Source organism: Electrophorus electricus, chromosome 3 (assembly GCF_013358815.1).
Source record: "Electrophorus electricus isolate fEleEle1 chromosome 3, fEleEle1.pri, whole genome shotgun sequence".
Taxonomy (NCBI): domain Eukaryota; kingdom Metazoa; phylum Chordata; class Actinopteri; order Gymnotiformes; family Gymnotidae; genus Electrophorus; species Electrophorus electricus.
In genome coordinates, this window is record NC_049537.1 from 11,585,087 (window position 1) to 11,607,256 (window position 22,170).

Sequence of the window (22,170 nt, forward strand, 5' to 3'; positions counted from 1 at the left end):
TAGATTTGTAATTATTATGTCTATGAATATTCTTTGACAATCATTTAGGATTCACAAGCCTATAACTGCCTGGAAAAACCATGCACTTCACATGTTCTTTAAAATTAACCACATTTAAGTGTTATAAACATGGTGGGCCAGCTATTGATAGGTCAGAATGTTGTGTTGAACTTGGGCCTGAGGACGTTTATGCTCTGTTTCTGCCCCCAAGCACACTGGAGAGTTTGCTGTCAGCAAATGAAGATCAAAAACCTTCGCCACGGGGGGAACCTCCTCTACTATCACAGCTTAATTATCTGAACTGTCTGACTAAGCATAAAACCAAATTTAGATTTAATTTAGTCTTGTGTCTAAAGCTCCCACATATAGATTTTCTGTCCACGTTATCAGATGACTCTCTTTGGCGTGTACATAGTCGAAGTCTGCATGGAGCATAGATACAGAACTACTACATTCCTTATATTGGAGCCCTATAGATAGGTACAGGGCAACACTGGACATAGATTTATTAAGTCCATATCTTCTCTCCATGCTCACTCTCTCACACACACACTCTCTCCAACATATGCGCTCGTGCGCGCACACACACACACACACACACACACACACACACACACACACACACAAAGGTGAAGTTCTGCTGATGCTGCAACTTTATATAAACCCTGCAAAAAGCCTGTTACATTACATTTCTCTATGTTAGGGAGCTACCATTATTTATATGTGTGTGGGGTGGGGTTGTGAAGGGACATTTCTAGTTGAACAGTCCCACCACTCCAGCCATTCTCCCTCGCTTTCCACCTAGCTAAGACCATCTGCCCAACACAGGGTTCGGCCAAACAGCTCAGGCACTGGCCGAGAGAGTGGACCTACTGCTGTCCTCAGCTCTCCATCCAGAGCAAGTTCCAAATCCAGTGCTGCTCTGAGCTTGGCTCCTTCAAACAACCACCATGTTTTTATTGTTTTGTTTTGGTTTGTCTTTTTTTTTTGTCCACATTTCTGTGTCAGTAGACCTCTCCCACATGGGGAGCTGAATGGGCTGAATGAAATGGATGACTTGATGGTCTGGTTTACTCTCTGCCTTGGCTCATTTCAGAGTCTCATTGCTCACAGAGGAATAGTTGCAGGGTATTGTTCGCTCCTCCAGCCTGAGCCAACTCATTAGGCCCAGATTGGCACTGGCTCCAGAATGTAAAACAGGTGCTTTGTTTGTGAGGCTGGCTTAAGCTCTCCTCATGCCACTGATTTCTGTTTGTTAGACTGTGCCACATGTTTGAATCGATGCTTGACAAACAAGGGCATATTTGGAAATCTTCAGTGATGATAAATAGCCATTGCTCATAGAGCTGATAAGGGTGTGGGAATGGGAGAATATATCATTCACTGCACTTTAAATGGTCTTTCATCTACTTTAGAGTCAAACCTCAGTGATTCAGGTACATATGACTGTTTGCTAGCTCAGTGATGAACTATAAATTGAACCTTAAAACATTTGTACAAGAATAATAAGGTTGATACTGTTAAGATCCATTTTCAAGGCAACTTTATACATCATCCTTTCATCGGTCAACTGATTCATAAAGGAAAAACAACTAAAAAGGTTTTTAAAAAATCTGACAAACCTAGTGGAATTATCAATGCTAAAGTGAGACTGCTTGTGGGAAACAATGGGCTCTATTCTGAGGGATCTATTCTGAGTTTCAAGATCCTCACACATGCTGAGGAATCCCCTACGTCACTGCGATCACTGAGGCCCCCTTAAGAGGGCCTCTTGTTAAATGAAGTGTGAAACGAGCACATTTAGCCAGCCTGCTAGCATCATGCTTGTGGCATAGACTCTTCTGCTCCCAAAGGTACACTGTCCTCTCATCTCTGCAAATCACAGCTCACATCCTCTTGCTCTCACCCTTTGCATATTATAAATGTGTAGCCCTGAAGATCATTGTTACATGTTAAAATTAAAGTGGAATGATTTGCTAATTACCAGAAGCTGCACGTGGCTTTATACTGTCGTGGGGTTGATACAGTACAAGTAGCCCTGTAATGGTATATCTTCTTATACAGACCCAAACATCTAGTTTATGTGTTATGGTTATAAGAAATGTTCACATTTGGCATTTAAATGGTGCAGCTTAGCATGAGCAAACTCTTTTGTTGAAAGCCATTCAAGCACACTTTCTTTGTGAGTGCTTTTACCTTGATAGATTTTTTTCTAACTGAAAAGCCCATTCGATGCAAAGGAACAGCCTAGCCATGATTTATATATGAATCATGCTATAACTTATACATGATACTGTTTTTGTGCCTCCCTTTTGTTCTTGTGAAAGCAGCAGGGAAGGCAGACCTTGGGACTCTGATGTTATGCTATGGAACGGAAAAGAAAATTTGGCCATTCAACAGGAGCACAGACCCCAGCGAGGGGCGAGGAGCTGCATACTGGCAGATCTTTCCACCCCTGGCCTGGGATTAGGGAATAGCCTCGTTCCGAAGCAGCATTGAGCCCGGCCAGCTTGTTATGGAGAGATAGAGAAGGCGGCTTCATGCTGCCTTCTCAGGATTTGATAATGAGATGTAATTATTTACCATGAGAGGCATGGTTAATAATGAAAGGGCTGCAACCTAGGGAGGGACGCGGCACTGCGGGCTGCATGAGGCTCCAAGGCAAAGCCTGTTAATTGACGTAGTTCTGCAAGGAAGAAAGACTGCAGCTACTTAATGAAACCCAGAGTCTTCTCTAGGCTGTGTGTGTGTGTGTGTGTGTGTGTGTGTGTGTGTGTGTGTGTGTGTGTGTGTGGTGATTGGACCCCACAGGTTTTGATTTATCTGAAGCCACACTGGCATCGGGTGACCCACTGTAGACTCGATCGGATTTAGTTCCGTCCAGGTCCCACCCTTGGAGAAAAAGGTAGCTCAGCAGTGACCCTTTTTGTCCCTGCATTTCCATTCTGCCATTTCAGAGCAGTAAGCAGGGATTTTTCTCGTGCATTCGCAGGGCATCAGCTCATTGTTCAACACTAGACAGCCGTCTCCTTATTTATCTATGGCCATGCAGGAGCGCGGCTCGTTGGCGTGCTCTCTGATCTTTTACACAGCTGCGTCAGCTGCACACCAGGGAGGGGGGCTGGCTATGTGAAAAGGGCGGGGGGGGGGGGTGTTGGAGGGCTGAGCTGGAAAGCACAGCTGTTGTCACACCTGAGCACACTCTATAGGCGTTCCACTACATCAGATCATGATGCCTCCAGCGAATGGAGAAAACATGGCTGCATGTAATGTGTGTCCTCATTTCCTTACCAAACCCAGGACTCACTGATGTTACTACTGACTGCCAACTGATAATCATCCATGTTGTCATTACATACCTAAAGTACATTCAGCAAGCACAACCTGCATACAAAATGAAAATTCCAACATTGAGCCAGTCAATAGCAGTCAAAACCATTTCTACAATTAATTTGGGTTCATTTTGTTTGGGTACTTAGCCAAATTTATTTTGGTGTACTGCTGGTCATGGCAAAATGGCAAATTTCCAAAAACATACAGTGGAAAATGAGAGATAGTTGTTTTTTTCTCATTGTCTTTTCTGCAGGGGCTGATCTTGTGTTTTGGAGGAAGGTCCCAGATTAATGAGAAGCATCATTTTAGTCCACAATAAGACATATTCCTTCAATCTCCATAGCATCATACATTCCTGTAGCTCACTGTCCACTTGACATAGCATGTTGCTCTGTGCCACGACAATGCTGTGATTTCCTCTTGAAATATTCCAAAATGACCTCAGGTACTTTTTATTATTGTATTTTGAACAAAACTTTCCACATTCATAATTGGCACTCACATTTGGCAGTACCTGTTTTGTGGAATTAAAATAAATGACAGATTGAAACAAATCAGCTGGAACAATATTCCATTCCAAACATCATCAAAAAAGAAATCTTTTAGGTCCATAGTGTATCTGCTTGACAGAGTAAATCTACAAGAGAGAGGTGTACTAGATTTATGCACAAATTCAGCAACAGCTACTAGGTGATGGTGAAGTGTTCTAAGGTTAATACAAAATTACTGTATAACCTTTGTTATGTTAAATTGATGTCACATTGACAGAATGTTACATGTTGATCTTAGTTGTAAGCACTCTTCCACAAAAAACTAAAACACTGTAATCATCAAAGGCATTCAGTTAATCTGCAGACTTGGGGCTCTTCTGCCTGTTATTTGTCCCTGTGTCCAGGAGATCCTAAAGCATATAGAAAGTCTGTAATAAACAAGCTATAGTGCACTTGCGAATGGCATCGTGTGTGGGGCTTTTGTGTAGATATGCAGGACTTGACACTGTAAGCACTACCTCAGCAAAGTCAGAAACCAATGAAATATGGAATATGAAAACAACAGGAATCCATTATCTGTGGTGAGAGGAGATGTGTTGTACATTCCATTTAAAAAGAGAGTCTTAGAACTTTTAGTGTGTAGCTTTTTGCACCAATAAACAACTGTGTTATCTAAAGGATACAGACAGTGATGGTATACATAATCTGCAATAAGGCCTAAATTTGGTGTCTGATCAGTTAATAAATTCTGCTTGAACTGATATATAGTAGCCCTGGATGTTCATCTGGCTGCTGCTGCTATGACTGAACACAGAGGCTTGAACTTGCAGTGATGGAGCTGCACTGAGCTGTATGGCACTCAAATAGGATCCACCCACTCTGTACGGTTCCAAGCCACAACAGCTCCAAACAGAACAGGCAAGTAGAACCCCTTCCAGCAGAGGATATTCTGCATACCCCCCAGCAAGACCCATGTGCAATCACCTACACACATAGCCCAGTCAACTTGTCAACACCATACAGTTTGTGGACATGTTTTAGCAACATTTTCATGCACAAAGGCTAGCACATATCTTCCTCTATATTATAAGCTTGCCATCATGTCATTTCAGCCTATTAGCTGCGCAGTATTATTGGGCAGCTCAGTGCAGCTACAGCAGGGTTGTGCATCCCTGCTGCTGGATGATTGGCAGCGTGCAGAACTTACTTCCAACCTCAGTCTAACACATCTGAATCCACCCTCCTATATTCTCAGAATATAAGACCCAGGTGTGAAAAGGTTAAGACTGGGAGGCCAGGCATTTATTTTGTAAAGGGTTAAATAAACACCTACACAGGGCATTTATGCCTATGCCAGGAAAATGTGGGTTAACACACAGGAATTCATTCATCCCTGGTGATTTGACTGTGTAGCTGAGGCCCAGATCGACTGGTGCATCATTTATATCGATGGGGAAGGCAAGAATCCTGTCATTCTTGTCTCCTAGTGAGAGCACAACCAGTTGTACTCTCCTAGACTGCTGCCTTGGGATGATGCGTCCCAGCCTTATTTGTGAGGTGGGTTGCTGCTTCACCACAGAACTTGCTTCACATTTCACCAGTGTTAGTTTTTAATAATTCTCCTGCCTGTGTAATGCAGAGGGCACACACCGGGGGTTTGTGACTCATATGGAGTGGCTAGAGAAGAAGCAGCATACCAGAAATGCAAGTGCGCTAAGGTCCATGCTGTCCCTCACTGGCCATTTGCACCGCCCCTAGCACTGCGCCTTTCTGCAGCTGCAAAAGTTCCAGCGAGTGATTGCCCTCTCCACTCCCCTCTGCCACCCCTGCTAGCAATCACCCCCTTGTCAGTATGTCAGTATGTCTTGTCATTACAGTAAACCCCTCATATGAGGGTGCAAGGTTCAGGGGGAGCTGGAGTGGAACATGGGGGTTGCCACTGACAGGGACAAGGTGGGAGTCATGGACTTCAGAGCCTGGATGGTGTGATGAACATGCCCCGTGTGGTGGCTGTACATAGGACAGGAGCATCTCTGTCACAAGTGCACTGATTGGAGTTGAAAGCTGCAGGCTGCGTGCACTGTGAGAGGATTGGGAGGTAACTGTGGACAAACCATTAGAATGGATGCAGACGAGATGATGGTGGGTATAACTTCCAATACCTGGAATGGGAGAAGCCATAGTGCCGCTGCGATCCAGGCCAATAGCACTAGCTGACCTTTATCAGCTCATTTATCACATTAGCTTATGAAACTGAAAATACATTTAAAACTGGCAGAACTGCTTCCTCTTTGGAGCAATGCTGGATCATCCTGATTTACTCTTTTTAAAATTAATTTCTTCAGTTTTTTAAATTCATTCATTCTGTTTAAATGTCAGGTCTTCCTACAACCCAAAGGTCCTGCAAAGTAATCTTGGTGTGGACAGCTCTGTTATGTGCACTGGTCAGCTCAAGCATCCATAGAGAGCTCAGGGCATGACAAGTAGATGATGCTCAGGGTTATGCCTAACTCTAGGCTTCCTCTGGGGCCATGCTCTGTGTTAAGCACCAGGACTCAAGGAGATTAAAACTGGGAATGAAAAGGCTGGCAGGGCTGGGCAGCGTTGTGGAGGAGGCTTTGAAACACAGAGCCTGCCCAAGGGAACTTGATCTTTTGGCCTGTAGGTCTATTTAAATGGAGCACGCTCAGCTCAATTCATAGAGTAGTGATGAGAGGGGGAGGGGTGTTGAGAGCCACTTGAACTGAATGGACTCCCCGCTATTGACTGGGCCTAGTTGTCAGTTGCCTAATTCCTGAAGTTTCAACATTTGTTTTCCCAAGATTGCTGTAATTAAATGTGGCTGCTTTCCTGATTCACAGGACAGAACAGCATTTATTGAGGAAATGTCATGAAGCAAATGACCATGTCGTTTTTCTGGTAAAGCTTCTTTAATAATAAACAACCATTTCACTATTGGCAGCCTCACTTTCTAAACAAATTCCCAATACTTAGTAGTTTAAGACTGATATAGACATGCAGATCATTTGTCAGTAAAACTTCAGCAGTGCTGGCTTTATATGCACTTTAGGTCAAGAGCATCAAATCCAAATCCAGATCCTTTTTTTTGTTTGTGCCCTATGCTGTCTGAGTAAATACACTGTCTCTGAGTATTCTTATGACAGCAGCAGTGTGTTTACATACCCAGGTCTTCAGGGCAAACTCTTACTGTCCACTCCAATATACTCAGAACTGGAAGAGCAGAATACTGTACCAGCAGTTGAGACAAACAAGTACCCTTTCCATGGAGGGTGAATAAAGTAGTTTAAACTTTCCATACAGGAAACACATGATTTGTAGTGTTGGGAGTCTCTTAACTTTACTTTACTATTTTGAAAGATGCTCAGTGATTACATGCAAGATGAAGTACAATTGTCTTTTTAACTGTGATGTTATAAAGCTTTTGTATTAGCATCTGAATAACTTTTGAAGTGTCAATTGTAACAAGCATGCAACATGAATACTACACACAGCTAAATTAATTGACAGTAAGAAACAAAACTCCCTGCAGATGGATCTTTGAGTACTACTTCAAAATAGCTCAAGATATGGTTCTTGATAAGATACGGTTCGCAGTTTTAAAAGTAATTGAGCAAGACATGGACATTTTATTTCTCTAACCACTCCTTGAAACAGTAGATTTTTATGTGAAGAGGGATGCATATTTGGTGCTTGACATGTATGTCAGAAAAATCAATGCATTGTGGACTCCACTGAACATATTAAAAAAGACAGTTACTCAGCACATCTCAAAGTGCTTGCTGCATGCCTTTCTGTTCTTTGAAGCCAATATATTATTTACCTGAAACAGACTCTGTTAAATCAGGTCAAATGAAATCAATGAAAATGTAATGTTTGCTGTCCATATGACTCTTAAAGTACAGGTTCTACTCAACAGTCTAGATCTTCACCATGCTGCCAATGAGACCACATTCATGGGCAGAAAAAAAACATTTACTGCATAGTTTTGAACATGGCGTGCCTACGGGTTATCAAATATTGGCGTTGGATGATGAACACTTTTGGATGATGTTTCATGAAATACTGACATTCCGATGTAGTACGATGCTTACAATTTCCATGACAACCAAGGGCTGAGCATTGTGATCCATAACCTCAATATGCCCTCCTCCTCTTGTCAAATAATTAAGAACAGTGCCCTGCTGAAGCTAGGAGACATATTTTTAGTGCCCAAATATCTGATGGAATATTATAATTACATTTTTTTTTACATGTGATATTAATTTTTTTCACTGGTGATATGAAAAAGAATGTTTTGTGCGAGTGTGTGTGTGTGTATTTAGATAGAGTTTCCAGAGAAACAATATTTCTACATCTTTTACTGTACACTGCAGTTACTCACCAAGAGTCCTCTGTGGATTTTTATATATGTGTGTGTATGAATATATATATATATATATATATATATATATATATATATATATATATATATATATATATGGTCATATCTTCATACTCTTTTCCTCACACTTGGCCCTTCTGCCAGAGGCCTGGGAGTTTGAGAGTGCGGCACTGTATTTTTGCTGTTCCTAGGAATACGCTTTTTTGGACTAAGACTGATGTTGTCATGTCAGACCCACTCCTCCAGCTCCAAGTGCCCCTATCACCACTGGGACAACCTTGGTGTTACCTTCCCGTATTCTCTCTATTTCTTATTTCAGTCCCTGGTATTTTTTCCATCTCATATTCCTTCCTGTGGATGTTTCCATCACTTAGATCTGCCACATCTATTGCCACTGCTGTTTTATGCATCTTGTCCACTATCAAAATGTCTGTTTGATTTGCCACTACTTGCTTATTTGTCTGGATCTGGAGGTCTCATCCAATCTTAGCCTTGTTGATTTCCACCACTTTGTGCAGTCCCTCCCATTTTTACTTGTGGGTTTTTCGCTCACATGTTTTGAATATAGTTCCTGTATATAATCGCTGCCACTTGGTTGTGTCTCTCAGTCTATGCTTTCCTTGCCAGGATCTTTCATCCTGCTACTAGGTGCTGGATTGTCTCAAAGGCTCCTTTGCACAGTCTGCATTTTGGGTGCTTCAATTGACCTAGTGCTTAGCACTTGATATTTTGCTCTCAGGATTAATGACTGTGCTGTCTAGTTATTGGTAGGATTGTCTTATGTCAGTCACCTCTGTTATCTGCTATTCCATAAAGGAATCTATCCTGCCATGGCACCACCTCTGATCCCATGGTGACCACATTCCCTATTTGTCTGAAACAGTCCCTCATCAGCTCATCCTTGGGGATTATTGCTTGGATGTATTCATAGATGATTGGCAAGGTATATTTGCTTAAGGTTTTAATCTCATTGTTCCCTTTCAACTGTCTCTTGAGGAACTGCTTTACCTTTTGGAAGTACTTGTATGTTGCTGTCCGTGTCGTTTCCACCTCATGGTTTCTGTGTGACTGGAGAATTGCCAGGTGTTTGTAGTTGCCCAGGTCTGCTATGTGGCCTTGTGGAATTCCCTCTGTCCTGATCAAGTATCCAGGTGTGTGGCCTCCAGGCAACACTTAGGTTTATCTGTCTGGCATTAGAATCCTAGTGGATAGCTCTCTCTCTCTCTCTCTCTCTCTCTCTCTCTCTCTCTCTCTCTCTCTCTCTCTCTATATATATATATATATATATATATATATTATATATATATGTATGTAAATATTTAAATGATATATATTATTTCTCTCACACAAACAAATTTTGTAAATTATTGACACACCATCAAATGCTAACATACAAACATGCATACATACATGCACACAGTCACAAACACAAGCACACACAAAACACACCTTTTTCTAATTATATTCAGTGTTATGACAGACAAGTTTCTGCAGTTTATACAGTTCTGCAATAGATTTATTTTTTTGTAAATAGAATTTCTATTTTTAATAATTACTGAAGTGTTTTCATGTGACATTCTCTGATTTTTAGTCATTAAATTAATGAACATATCATGTGTATGGTGTTCTAGAAACATTTGTTTTCCTCTGCTTATGACTTTTTGCTTTTAATAGTTTTGCTGATTCAGACAGTTTGACTTAATTTAGTCAGTAATGTCTTGTAACATGTTTTGTGGGACCCAAACATCATACAGCTTATTACATAGATCTGGAAAAATGAAGGCTAATTAAATTCTACAATATCACATGATGAAATCACTGCTATACTATAATGATAAAGTCTCCAGCTATATTAATTTTACTAGATGAATATAAAGCCATCACTTTATCTTGTGTGGGCTCTTCTGATGTCCTGGGCTCAGGCATAATTCCTGTTTTGCCATTTTACTTATTTTTTTTATATCTGTACATTAAATTGTTCCAAATTAGTTTATTCAGAATTCTGAGCTTCGTTAGACATAATCACCACACCCCTACAGCTTTTCTGCAGAAACAAAACAGAGAATAGGGCACTACAGTTACCTTTTAATTAGAAAGTGATTCAATGGAAACCTATGACATCTAGCAGAGAAAATAATGAGAACATGGGAGGCAAAGGTTAATGGCACACAGTTTGAGCAGAAGATGGGTCTTACTACTTCTAACCTGGAAATTCCATATGTGGTAGATAAAATGAACACACATCAGTGAATTTTAATCAGAGCACTACAAAGCACTTTTGTGTGAGAAAGAAGACACAATCATGGTCAATTCTTAAAGGAGGTAATTCTCCCTAATAGTATAAAAGCAAAGACCTGGAAGAATATCTTGAGAGGGAAGTTGATTGGGTAGGAGCAGAGGACTGATTAATGCAATCAAAACTTATAAAAACAGTGGAAGCTTTTTTGTTCCCTTTTTGTACTGAATCTGAATACAGGTAAAATATGTGAATCGTGTCTTTAGGCAGATCCCATTTGATTTAAAGGCAGTTTGAAGCTTCCCATAATTTTGCTCATTTAAATAAATGATCTGATAACTAAACTTTGAAACAGAGCATGTTGGCAACAATGGCCAGCTGTGGTCCTTGTTTGCCTATTTGATGTGCCTCTCTATTCGTGCTGCTCATAGCAAATAAACTATCTCCGTGGGTATCTCTGATAAGTCATAAATTGTCTAATCCTGACTGGCAGTGGAAGCTCGTCTATAGATAAATCAATGGGTAAGATTGCGAGGGCTGTCATCACTATTGACTGCAGTTCATATATTTAGAATGACCACATAGATTAGGGATGGCTGAGATTCATCAAATGGAGATGAACTAAAAGACAGGGAGACTGCATAGATCTGCAAAACATTGTGGGGAAATATTTATTTTGTATTGAAACTCCTGCTCCTACTCTCCTGCTTTACAGTCACTGCTCTAGGCAATACGTTTTGACTGAACTGTGTTCAGCCTGTGCTGCATAACAACGTAGACTCATAATAGTGGTTTGTTTTTAGTATGACCCCTAATGGCAGACTCTCAGGAGCAGTGTTATCCTTTGGTCCTTCATTACAAGCTGTTCCCTCTCTCTGTCACTTAATTAGGCACTGTAGCCCTGCAGAAATGGCAACACACTACACTGCATCAGCTAACAAACATCTGGAGACAGTGGGATTTTGATTTCCTAAAACTGCAAATCATGCAACAGATCTGGTGCCTAGGGTTCTGGAGTTCTGGCAATGGTAAATAAGCAAGCTGTGAAGGGTTCTGAGAAAGCCCACATTGTTGTTTTCTTTAAGCTCCCAGTGCACTTGTGGTAGGTAATCTGGACCTGCAGAACACAAAGTACCCAGCTGATGTGTGTCTGGAACTTTAGCAGAGCATAAACCTCAGCTGATGGATGCTCCAGAAGAGCTAGGCTGCAGCGATCTGTGCTTAGGGGACCACCTGAGGGAACACCCAGAGCACCTGAACTCTGGTCGAGAAGCTGCTATCCCCCCGGATCTGTTGGGTCACTAACATGAGGAGAAAATATGCACACACACAAATAAGGCTAGAAAATAGCAATGATGTCTATTCAGAAAAGCATTTAAAGCATTCAGCTGAGGAGGACACTACCTATCTCCAATAGCCTGCTCATATGGTGCAGTCCCAGCAGACTAAATGCTTTAATAGGGGTGTTGAGGTGGAGAAGGCAGAGACACAAGTGAAAGTTTACACACAGTCCTATTCTGAGCAGAAAAAGTCACATGTGAAATGGAGCTGCTACTGCTCAAACTCTAAAAGAAAACGGCTGAATAGGATCTTTTCGTAACTGATGGCAGAGCCTGGTCTCGGGCCACAGGACTGGAGAATCTCTGAACACTTACAGGCTGGCTGATAGGAGTTTGCTCCCAGCAGCCAGTCGTCTATGTAATTGGTGTTTCTGAGTTCTGCCACCCTGAAGGGACCCAGTACAACCTCTGCTGCTGTCTTTATGAACATAAAGGAGTCTGAGCCATAGCAGGAGAAATTCACATGCCCTTCAAAAACAACCCAAAGGAGCCTGGTTTCACGTAGAAAGGCATCTTTTGAATGCAGACTTATGATGCCATTGCACCAATGGATTAAGAGTAGCAGGGATTTGGGCATGATTAAAATACATTGTAATGTAAATCATAATTTAAATACATAGTAATGTAAATGCTTGTTTTTTTAGGTCCATACATAAGTATTTATAAATACTCAAGTAAAAATACTTTATTTTTAATACAAATAACATGAAATGCATTTTCCTAATGATTGAGTTGACCAATGTCTAGCTTGTTGAGCAGTAGGCTTTTATCTCTACAATGAAATTATACTATAGCAATATTGTCAGTATAAGTATTAAACCATTGGAAATGTGGAAATGTATGTTAGAGGCAAACAAACAGATCATGTGCAACCTCATAGTGCAGGATATGATGAATCAAGGTGATATTAGCGGTGCTTCAAATGATACATTTGTTTCCACTACCTTCACTAATGATGCCTGAGTCACTATGTGACTCAGCTACTCATCTGAACTCCCAGTGATGTTGAGCATGTCTGTTTCATTCATTGTCTATTTCATTCTGGATCATTAACCAAGCTCCCTGTGAATGTGCTATTAATGAGGAGTCAACAACAGATCTGCAGTATTGTGATCAGTCCTTCAACTTTTTGTAGGGTCATTAGCTGATTGTACTCAGGAAGAAAAAAGTTCAAAGACAAAACATCTTAGTTTGGATGCAGTGCCATTGAAAGACAGAGAGAATATTAGTATGGAGGGAGGGAAGCGGTTGATTTGGGTATGAAGGCCAGCTTTGTCCTTCACATACCGAGCAGTTTGAATGATGTCCATAAAGACTTCAGAGTGGTGCTATATAATGTGGAAGAGTCATAAATGGCCTTCTATTTGCATAATAGTGCTATATAGGGCCATAAATAAAGTGAACCTGATGCTGTGAATTGGCTCATTTGTGAAGTGTGTCATTACAATGACATCCAACATCATAGCAGCCAAGTCTTGCATTGCACAGTCGTGCATATTAGTATTATATAATAACTTGCTAATGATTAACAGATAAATGCTACCATGTACTGCTTTAGAACATATCTACAAATTAAACTGAAAATTAGAATATCTCACGTCAATCAATGGATACAAAGTGGTCATTTTTAATTTCTTGTTCATAATTGGCATCACATTGGCACCCAATCTGAAAAAAAGTATTTTTATTATTTTTAGCAACATTAATTCATGGCTTGAGGTCACATTCCAATAATATGTGCCCCTCCAAGTTTTGAGCTGTTTACTAATCTCAAAAAAGAGTAGTCACTAAGTAAAGGATGATTTGTATGCCTATTAACCAGAAAACCCCTGCAAAATTACTGTTAGAATTTTATTTTTAAATGATTTGTCATTTTGCTTCTCTATAGTTTCTTGCTGGTTGATGGCTACAAGGGAGAGATAGACTGTGGGAGATTTGTGCTGCATAGCAGAGCTTGCAGCTGTGGAGTTCACTGCAACATTGCCTTGACTGGGACTGTGATTGAGGGCGGCGGACTGTGGAAGTGCGGCTGTTATGTACTACCTGCGCCGTCTGTATAAGCAAACCCGTCACACCAAGGTTATGTATAGAGACAGACAGGCCCTTGCTATGCTTTTTAGTCCTAGGTTGCATGTTAAATTGAAACACTGCATATAACACGCATAAAGTTTAGCGGAGAAGGCAGAAACATTAATGGAAATTCCTGGAACAAAATCGGCATGAATAATAATAATATAGCTGGATTATTTAGTGTGCCTGGAGCACAGCACTCTGCCGGAGCAGTCACATACAGCGCAATGAGCTCATGCAGTCCTGTACACCCTGTACCTAGCAAACACTAGCGCAGACAAGGGTAGCTCTGTGCTTCCAGCAGCACCCTACGGGCAGAGTGTGTCTGGCTTTTTTTTCTCAAACGGGTCTCGTGGCTGTGCTGTTGCTGGGCTGAACGGGCCAGCAGGCTGAGGTAAGAAGTGGAATTCGCCCTCGACTTTTGTATCTCCGGGGCTGAGCCACAGGTGCCGCAGCAATTCCCACGATATGGGCGCGTTAGCATGGGCCAGCTACCCGCCAGCTTGCTCATGACAGTGGAAGTCCGGTCCATTAGCTGCTTATCAGAGGGCCGCGAGCTAAATGTTAGGAATGTCGCTCGCTCGAATGGGGCGTGCCTGTTCGACTGTGCAGAGACATCAGGCGCATCATTTATGCTTAACACTATGCGAGTTCAGGCTTTTTGCACAGTTTGGAGTTTGGAGCAAACATTTAGAACCCTCATATGATATTAATACACTCAAATGATGAAATAAAAAAGGCCCAGGAAGCAGTTTGAAGAACAGGCCTGAAAGTGAAACATTGTATAACATTTCAGGGTATGTTCAGCTTCAAGCTATGTAACAATCGGATGCAGGATGGTTTTCCTGGTTCTTCCTCTTTCCAGATTTTTCTTTCTTTACTACTTTTCTTCTATGTTGCCATAACGTGGAATTGTTCTTACCTGCACATTTTAATTGGAAGGCTTTTAACTTGTTTATTTAATGAAAAATGAAACAAAGGCTGCTTTGTGCAGGAACCTCCGGAGAAGCTAGCTACATGAACAAAAGACTAGTGCTTCAGTTACTACTGAGAGAGCAAATAAAAAATCCTCTCTAAATGAGATGAAAGCATGATGAAGCCCAACAGAGAAAGTGGTGCCCTCTCCAAGCAGAAGGGTCACCATGCAATTCAGGTGACCAGGAAGTGCATTTTTTTAAGAAAATAATTTTCTCGCTGTTTGACACAAGCAGTAGCAAACCCTAACAGCAGTAATTGCAGGGATTAGCAGTGACACTGTCCCTGCTAAGACTGTTGCTCTCGCCTACAGATGAATTAAATAGCATGCACTAGGCACATAAACGAGCTGTGTCAACTGAGTGACCTAAAGGGAACACCTCCAGATCAGGTTAAAGAGTTGGTTGTTGGGGGAAGGGGGTACTTATTCAGATATGTGATAATTTAGTAATGAATATGGAGTGACTCAGAAGTGCTTCCACCCTTGTACCTGCAAGCCAATAACTCCTCTCCCATCCACAGATTATTATCACCCCCCAGCCTGTAGAGATTCACATATCTACTCCAGAGTATATGAAACTGGGTCAGGACTCTCCTCCATGTTTTCTGCAGTGCACATGCGCTTAATTGATTCCTCCCTTCAGCAGGTTTCAGACTGTGAGACTGAATGAAGCAGCCTTCCAGACTAGATGTGCTTTTAGAGAGGAGTGGATTATCAGGAGGCCCAGCTTTACCCATTTGTCATCGCCATTCTCAGTTTTGTCCAGGGAGCTTTCAACTATGAACTGAAAAGCCGTGTCTCTGAAGTAGCCTGCTTTTTAAAATCTCTATTCTATTTTAATTTGTGTTGCATTCATTATGGGGAGCTCTCAGGCTGTTTTGGGTGATATTTTGAATTTGTCTGAGAGGCTATATAGACAGCACATGGGGAGTTCTCTAGAGCAGATGTTGTATTTCCAGCTAGCAAACTGCACTACTGTTTCTCTTTGTTCAGAGACAGGGGAAATCAAACATCTGCCCAGAGACATATGATGCATAATATCATGATAATATCATGTCTCTTTTTCTCTGATCAACAATATTCCCCCAAACCAGGGACAGATTTCTCTATCTGGCTTGCTAAACATAAACCACCAGGGCCTTTCTTGCTGCACACTCTACCAGTCTGAGATTTGAACATATGGTTCTTTCCTCAAAGATGCCAAGTGCATGACTCACACTAACGGTTGATATAAAACATCATGACTCTCTTCGGTCCCTTAAAATACTGCTTACATATGTAGGATAACAGTATTATTACATACCAAGTATATGAATGCCATAGTGAAATCCTGAAGACTAGCAGTATAATGTTGGTTGAAGCAGCTCAATCAATTACACAGGGTATAGGGAACTTAATTAAATTACTCTTGACTGACATTATTTAATAAAGTTAATTAGGATTGTTGGATGACTTTCTGGCCATTTAATTTGACTGTTATGGTAAAATATTCACCTTTCTGTTTTCTTTTGCTCCCCTTTGGCTCATACTTTTATATTGGATGGTCCCCTCTTTGCAACTTCTCCTCATCATTTGCCTTTTTGTAATGAGAACATGATCATCTTTGTTCTTATGAGTTTCTAACAATTTGCATGCTTTAAAAGCATTTCCTATTGCGTTTATATCGACCAAGTAAAATGGCTGAACATCAATGAGGAAAGTGTTAGCACATTGTTCTGAACATAATAGGTGAAACATTTATTTTAAAATATACTGCAGACTGTGGCTTGCAAACAGCAAAAGAAAAGTGACCCTTTAGTGCCTGCAAGATTGACATTTAAGTCAATATTTTGTAATTATATAATTCCGGTATTATCACAAGAAAACATGACACAATTCTGTATGAACAAATATTTCACACAAAGTTGTTCTAAGAACATCTAGAGATATTTGCATTTTTCTTTCATGGATCGTAGCATCAAACCATGAACTGTGATTTTTAGTTTGAGGTAGCAGCACTGGCGTGGCGGAGGGGCATGCGGGTTCTGCACAGTGGGGAACTCAAGCTGGGGAGACCCCAGGAGGGGATCGTAAACTGGGTAGCAGTTAATATCTGGGGCGTCACCACTGGTTTATTACAGAGCCAACGAAGAAAAACCCTCTTTTTCTCTCTCTGCAGTTGACAAATGACTGTGAAATAGATTTGCACTGTCATGGGAGCAGAGTCCTATTGGACCATGGTGGCAGAATAGAATATGATGCCTGTATTAAAGTGGTGTGAAAAATATTAGAATCAGTGTGCTCAAATGACTTATTTATTTATTTAATTAATTAGAATTGATCTGATAGCAAATCATAGAATAATTTGCTATAGTAAATATCAATTTGAAGTTGACCTTTCGGTGAATAAATTAAGATATTTTGTTGAGCAGAAAAATTTACTTTTTATTATTTATTTGTTTTTGAAAAAAAAGACAAAATAAAAAAACTTTTGATTTAATCTATTATGATCAAACTTGACAGTTTTAGATTATATTCACACATGTTTTTTCTGCAGAGTGATTCTAATAGTTTTACAACTGTATTAGAAATTAATTTTAGCACAGCCAATATAAATAAATGCATTTGTTGTTCAAGTGAATGGGTTTAGGTAGCAGATAATCAGACATATTCATTTACTCAATAATGTGTCTTGTATTATGCTTTTGACTTCACATCCTTACTAAAGGCAAAGCAGAACTCTGCATGCTTTATTTTGTCTACAAAGAGAAAGGTCCTTAAGATGTCATCAAGGACAACCATGTGAGAAAAATACTATATTTTTGGAAAAAAGAAAATCTAAATTACAGTGGTTGCTGATTACCAGTAATGTGGTGTGCCAGTTTATTGTGCCGCTCCCACCCTCTCTCCTCTCCAGTTCTGCATTAGGCTATTCATTATTAGTGGATCTCAGAGAATATCTCACTTCAGTGAAGGGCCAGTAGTCTTTCCATGCTTCTTATATGTTTCAGAAGCACATTTATCATCTTACGCTATAGCTGCATCCCAGTGGAAAAATGAGCCTTAGACAAATGACAGCGGGAACTGTGTCATCGTAATTTGCATATAACGTCACAAAGTCTGTTCCAGAGCTTCGAATTTTCTCTCAAATATACTTATGATTTGAAAGTGATGTATAGAGAAATGTATGCAAATAAGTGTGTCACAGTGACTAAGGGGTAACCGATGCCGATCTACGCGCCACATGTCAGCTGTGCACGCAGTGGCGATAGCACTGGTGATCGCATTGGTGATAGTGATTTCACAGCAGTATGTCTGCGGACCATGAGGAAGATAAAAACAAATAAGATGGCAAATAAGACTGCCTTGCTTGCCAGCATCCACTCTGCTCCCACTAAATGCCCCTGCATGGCAGAGGTACTGAACTCCTCCCTTCTAGTGAACTCTACCCTTATATCTTGGGACAGAGGCAAGTGAACACCACTGCAATAGAGAAGAAAGGGGGGACACAGACTGAGAGAGAGAAGGCATAGAAACAGAACAGAGAAGCGTGATATCGTCTATTCTCCACATATGCTTTTTTTCTTCTAAATGTTAAACTTATGCTTAACAAAAACATGCTTGATTCTGAAATTTAAATGCCTTCATTTACAGCTATTGAGGCCAGCTTGGCTCTGTACCTGTCAGCTGGTAGCATCAGCTTTGGGATCCTAAAGTGATTGTGATTTCGTCAATTTCTAGCATAAGAAATTGCTAAAGGAGAAACAGGTGGCAGGACTGATTTGAAAAACAGTGCTTTTACACTGGTTCAATCAGTGCATGATGAAAGCTTTGCTGTTCTCACAAAGGGAATTATCCTCCCTTGCTACTTGATGGCATGCATTTCTCAGTTCTAAACTGCTGGTAGAATCTATAAAGGGTTTTAAAACACATTGGTGATAATAACTGAAGGAAGGCCAAAAATAAGCTAGGGGAGAGTTGGTGAGCATGGAGCAGGTTTCTAAAAGAAGGGTCTGTTTCAGTGCCCAATATTAAAGAGTCCCATCACGGAACAAAAAAAAAAAAGCCCTATTCCTTTAAGCTGGAAGACCTCACAAAGAGGCCCTTCTTCCTGTTGCAGAAAAAAATGCTGGCACCTCTGCTCTAATTATACATGTGCTGTTGTACATGACTGCCTGAACTTGCAACATCAGCATTTTAATTGAAGAGTCTGGCACAAGGCGCTACTATCACCACCAACAGAAAGATTCTTGGCAGTATCCAACAGCCAAGATGCCTTACGGAAATGAAGGTGTTCTTGCTCATGTTCGTGAATGAACAGCAATCTCATGAAAATCAGCCCAACATTGTTTTCTTCTTGTTTACTGATAACGCTAGGACACTAGCCTATATTGGAACATTGTGCAATTTGTAACATTGATTTTCTCATTGCTCATGGGTCTGGTGTCTGAAAAAAAGATGTGATGAGGTGAGGAAAGCTACAGAGCAGAAGCAGATACATAAGGAATGATTTTGATTATATTATATTGCTGTTTAATATCAATTATAGTACTAGTTTAGACATAAAATTGCAAAGCATGGGGCATTATTGTTACTGCAGTTCCTAATGTGATTTTTCACCTCATGAGGTTGTGATGTTTGGCCCTAACTCTTAAATCTTGCTCTTGTGGGCACCCCGTGGTTATATAGGATTCTCATGGTTGCCTACCCCAACCTTTGTGACAAGAATGCTCATCTTTTTTTGCATGAGAGCAGATGTCTCGCTGCAATGTGTCACTTTGCAGCTGTCATCAGTCTGTAGCATCAGAATATAATTCATCATCAGCAGTGAGTCATGTGAAGCACTCATACACAAACAGAACCCAGTGTAAAATACACAAGAAAAGGAAATAGCAAAAGGCAGCTAGTACAAAGAACTGTATACATGCATAAGTCAATTACATGTGATGTAGGTTAGTAGATGGATTTTCTAGTGCATTTATTATTCTTCAGATGTTTTCAGGCTAACAGCCTGTTTGCTTGTTATGTTAACAGGTATGCTTGCACCTCCTTGATAGGCATCTATGTCCACTTGTGCCCATGCTTTGGGCAGTGAAACATTGTAATCTTGCTCTAAAATATTCTGTCTCCTTGATACTACATTTTACCACAAAAATCAAATATTGAAGGTTATTTCAAGCTTTTGAATTACTGAATTAACCTTTGAACAAGTTTTGAAGGTTTGAAGAGGTTCTGTGTTGTTATAGCTGAAAGACGCTTGAGGCATGGTGCTTAAATATATATAATTTATAATATATAAATATATATATATATATATATATATATATATATATATATATATATATATATATATATACACACACACACACACACACACACACACACACACACACACACATACACCACATATATGGCCTTGAATATTGTAAAAAAACAGACTTGCTTGCTTCTTTAATTCATTCATTCATTAGTTTATTTACTGTGAACACTTACCACATTGTGTATTACTGTGAATTACCTCAAAGCATTATAATTTCATCCATGCTTTAATGGGTTTACTCCTAGACCCCTTTAAAGTACAAAGTGATTTCTTATGAACATTAAGAAACATTTTTCAATAATATTATGGGAATATTATGACAGTCTTTTACTGAGTGTGATTTTCATGTGTAACAATATAATAAACACCCATGGCATCAGATATCAGATACAATTCTGCAATCAAATATTGTATACATAAGTAACAATGCAAAGTATTTAGACAATGCATATTCAGCTTTAAAGACTTGGCCCACAGTAATCAAGACTTGAGTGACTGATCAGTAAATCAGCTTGTTAAGCTGACATATTCATGTTTGTGTCACAAACATATTGTGTGATATTTGCTCCAATCAGCAAGGGATGTGCCAGAGAAAACAGACTCATATTATAGTCAGACACGTTCTCTCATTCCCAAAGCTAATTTCAGCTGCATGTAGAGATCTGAAGTCGATACCTTGTAGGGTAGCCTGGTTAATTCAATGGTGGGGCGGGGTTGGTGGGGTGGTGTCAGCACCGTTTCATGAAATGTCATGGTCTGTTCATCTATTTAAAGTCTTGGTCCCTCTTAATCCCGAATGAGCTCAATATGCGTTCGGCAGCGCCCTGCTGTCTTATTCACCAAACAATTATATACACTGCATTCCCTTAAGAATCCAGAGTTCCTTTATATTTTACATTTATCAGCACCCTCCACCCCCACCCAAGTATCATGTCCCTTATATTAAACCTTCAAATTAAATATTCTCAATGTGAATAAGAACATGCGGGTTACAGGTCGCCATCACTTGCTCCTTTTATTCATTATTTTGCTTCTTCCTTTATTTAGTGGCACATATGTCCTCATCTTTCTAAATTGCTCACAATAAGAAGTGCATGTTATAGCTTGTAGTTAAACTTGCGAATGGAAGCCAGGTACAACCTCAGCCCTCTTTCTCACTGTGCATTGACACTGAATTTGCAGTGAATGAACAGGGCCAAATTACTTCCCTGCTCGAAGTACCAAGTTGATTCAAAGGTGCACATCCCCTTCATTGGGCTTACATGTGTCTCTTCCAAGACTAAGAGCTTCTCTGGCACCTCACCTGCTCCTGCCACGACCCAGGCACCTCTTCCTGTTTGCTAAGAGATTGTAGGGAGAGTGTTCCTTTAAGATCAATTAAAGCTCGAGCTGACTGAATGGTGTCAGTGCAGAGTACTCAAAGAAGCCAGGGAAGGGAGACATCTCTGAAAAGGGAAGTACAAATGACAGGTGCAGATACACCATGAGCTGATTTTCACAACTTACACAAGAGAGTATCTGCAACATTCTAGAATAGGTCTCTTCCATCTCAGTGCAACGCTCTACTCCCACTCCAAAAAATATCTTTTGAGACAACAGAACATGCCCTATTGTGTAAGATATAGCAATCTTTTTTTTCTAAGCATTCTTTTTCTAAGCAGTTTTTTTTCTAAGATGTCTTATTCTAAGCAGTCTTATTCTAAGCAATAATGATTTTGCATATGTGAAGTTGGGGGATTGAGTTTTACTTGTACACATACAGTGTACATATTCAATTGTGCATATACAATGATTTGCAATGTGAGAATTACACAATTAACTTATCACTATTTATAATTGCTATATCTAAAATGCCTGGAAACAATTGTGCATTCCCAACATAAGCTTCATGAGATGTATGATAAGATATGAGGAACTATAATCATATTACCAAAGATTCATGACCCTGTTGCAGAAGTGAAGTTCCCTTTGGCAACCCATAGACCCAATAAGGATATTCAATTGCAATCTCTTCTTATTAGTC

General features: G+C 40.2%; 1 protein-coding gene across 3 annotated transcripts in view; it reads left to right on the plus strand.

Moving 5' to 3' along the window:
- grm4 (glutamate receptor, metabotropic 4) overlaps positions 1-22,170 on the plus strand; it is a 96,106-nt gene that overhangs the window by 2,390 nt on the left and 71,546 nt on the right. The gene's annotated exons all lie outside the window — the stretch shown is intronic.